The following is a 3,006-nucleotide window of genomic DNA, read 5'->3' as shown; positions in this document are numbered from 1 at the left end:
CTTTCAAAGACTTTTGCTGTAAGCAAAGAAAATGTGGGGGAAATTGGGTCAAGAAAGAATTTCCTTTTTTAAGGTGGGAAAGACATCAGCATGTTTACATGCTGAGGGGAATGATGCAGTAGAGAAAATAATGATGTAGGAAAGGGAGGGGAGATTTCCCAGGTCCACGGTTTTTAATTGGCTAGCAAAGACAGAAGCAAGTGCACAACTGAAGGGGCTGGCCTTAGCTAGAAGCACAGACAGATCATTCATAGTAACAGGAGAAAAGGTAAGACTATATGGGCACAAGAAGAGTTGGTTAAGCAGATGTGATGGTGGGAGTCTGAAGAAGTTCTTCAGTTTTCCTCTTCCCATTTTTTCTTTAAGCATTCTTGTCAGCCCTTCAACTCTACCATTCCACTGAAATTCCTGCCAAGGCCATCAATGACTTCCATGCTGTTAAATCAAGTTCTCATACTTCTTACCTATCAGCAGCATTTCATACAATTTATTGCTTTCTCCTCCTGAATCACTTCACTTCCAGAAAATTATTGCCTTCTCAGCTTATTCTTCCCCCTTTCCCCAAACTAAATGATAGAGTTTCCCAGGGCTCAGTCCTCTGAGCTCTTTTCTATTTATACTTACTCCCTTGGTAATTTTATCCAGTCTTGTGGCTTTATAGCAACTATATCCTAATAACTGCCAAATTTCTGTCTCCAGCTTGTACAACTGTCCTGAACTCCAGACTCATATCCATCTGTAAATGTAACTCTATACTTGGTTGTCTAACATATAACTCAAGTTAATACATGCAGCTCTAGTTAATTCAAACTGCATAGTTTATCCATTCTATTGACAGTATTTGTACTTACTATTAAATCAATGCATGTGATAGACACTCTTGTGCATGTCTTCTTGTGTACATGTGTTTTTCTAGGGTAGTAGGCTTTCATATTTTTCATTATGGCCTACTAGCATAGTTTGGTCAAGCCTCCATCTACTTACTCCTGTCCAGATTATTGCAATAACTTCCTGTTTCTATTACCAGAGTGATCCTATTAAAACAATCAAATCATGCAACAGCTCTCTATTTCAGACTTAAAGGCATATATTCTTCGATTTAACTATTACAAAACTGTATGCAACTGTTGGTGCAAAATATTAATGTGTTGGGAAAAACTGCACATGAACCAGTGTGATTTCTGGGTTATATGGACATCACTGCCCTACTTAGCAGTCATTTGTGAGCTAGTTCACATTATTTAAAAACACACTGTAGCAAAACTGTATTAGAATGCTAGGGCTAGAATAACCACACTTTAAAGCATCCTACATAAAGAATAATTCCTAGCTTCTAAAAGCACACAGGATTCCACAACTTCTTGCTTTTAAGACACTGTAAACAAAATGAAAAGACAAGTCACAGACTAGGAGACTGGAATCTAAAATATATAAAGGACAGATTAGTAAGAAAAAAATAACTTAAAACTGGGCAAAAAATATGGAAAAGTCAAATGTACAAAGCAGGAAGGTGTTCAATCTCACTAATAATCAGGAACATGGAAATTACAATCCTGATGAAATTCTACTTTCATATACATCAGGTTGGCAGAAATTCAGGAGTCTGGAAATTTCCAAAATTGATGAGGATATAGAGAAGCATTATTCCCTAATGGTGGAACTGTAAATAGCTACAATCGTTTTGGAGAACAGTTTAGCAAAATCTAGCAAACTTTAAGATTTACATAAGTGGGGCTTCCCTGGTGGCAGAGTGGTTAAGAATCCGCCTGCCAATGCAGGGGACATGGATTAGAGCCCTGGTCTGGGAGGATCCCACATGCCACGGAGCAACTAAGCCCGTGCACCACAACTACTGAGCCTGTGCTCTAGAGCCTGCGAGCCACAACTACTGAGTCCACGTGCCACAACTACTGAAGCACACACGCCTAGAGCCCGTGCTCTGCAACAAGAGAAGCCACCGCAAGGAGAAGCCTGTGCACCGCAACAAATAGCCTCTGCTTGCCACAACTAGAGAAAACCTGCACGCAGCAACAAAGTACCCAACGCGGCCAAAATAAATAAATAATTAAAAATTTAAATCTTAAATAAAGTGCTTAAGTAGAAAAAGCAGCAGAAAGATTCAATTAATGAAAGTTAAAAACAACATGCAACCCAATACTATATAGTGTTTATAGCATACATACACATTTAGCAAAAATACAAACACATACATAGTTATGACCAATACCAAATCTGGGATAGTGGTTACCTCTGAAGAGGAGTAAGAGGACTGGGATCTGGGGAATACAAAGGAACCTTCAACTGTATTTGTACAATTTTATTTCTTAGCTGCATGTGAGTATATGGGTATGTGTTACATTAGTCTTTTTTTTTTTAACTGAAGTATAGTTGAGTTAAAATATTACATTATTTTCAGGTGTATAGCATAGTGACTCAGTATTTTTGCAGATTATACTCCATTATAAGTTATTACAAGATAATGACTATAATTTCCTGTGCTACACAATATATTCTTGTTGCCTGTCTACTTTTTACATGGTAGTTTGCATCTGTTAATCTCATACCCCTAATTTGTCCCTCCCTTACTCCTCTCTCCCCTTTGGTAACCACAAGTTTGTTTTCTATATCTGTGAGTCTGTTTCTGTTTCGCATATACATTCATTTGTATTATTTTTAGATTCTACATAGAAGCGATATCATGTAGTATTGGTCTTTTTCTGACTTATTCCACTAAGTATAATATTGTCTAGGTTACATTAATCTTTTAAAATATGCCCCGAATATTTCAGAAAACAAATTATTTGTAAAGTTAGGTAATGATAACCAACTTTTCCTTTACCTGCAGAGTTCTGCATTTAAACAATGAATAATTGTAAATTTTTTAATTCTTTGAAACTCTAAACTACGATATACAGCCCAGATCCCTCTTCCTCAGATAAAAATTATGACCATGCAGGAGATGTGTTAGTTTTCTAGTACCACCATAACAAAGTACCATAAACTAGG

Source organism: Mesoplodon densirostris, chromosome 7 (assembly GCF_025265405.1).
Source record: "Mesoplodon densirostris isolate mMesDen1 chromosome 7, mMesDen1 primary haplotype, whole genome shotgun sequence".
NCBI lineage: Eukaryota > Metazoa > Chordata > Mammalia > Artiodactyla > Ziphiidae > Mesoplodon > Mesoplodon densirostris.
The sequence above is the reverse complement of the archived record's forward strand: the minus strand, read 5'-3'. Positions refer to the sequence as shown.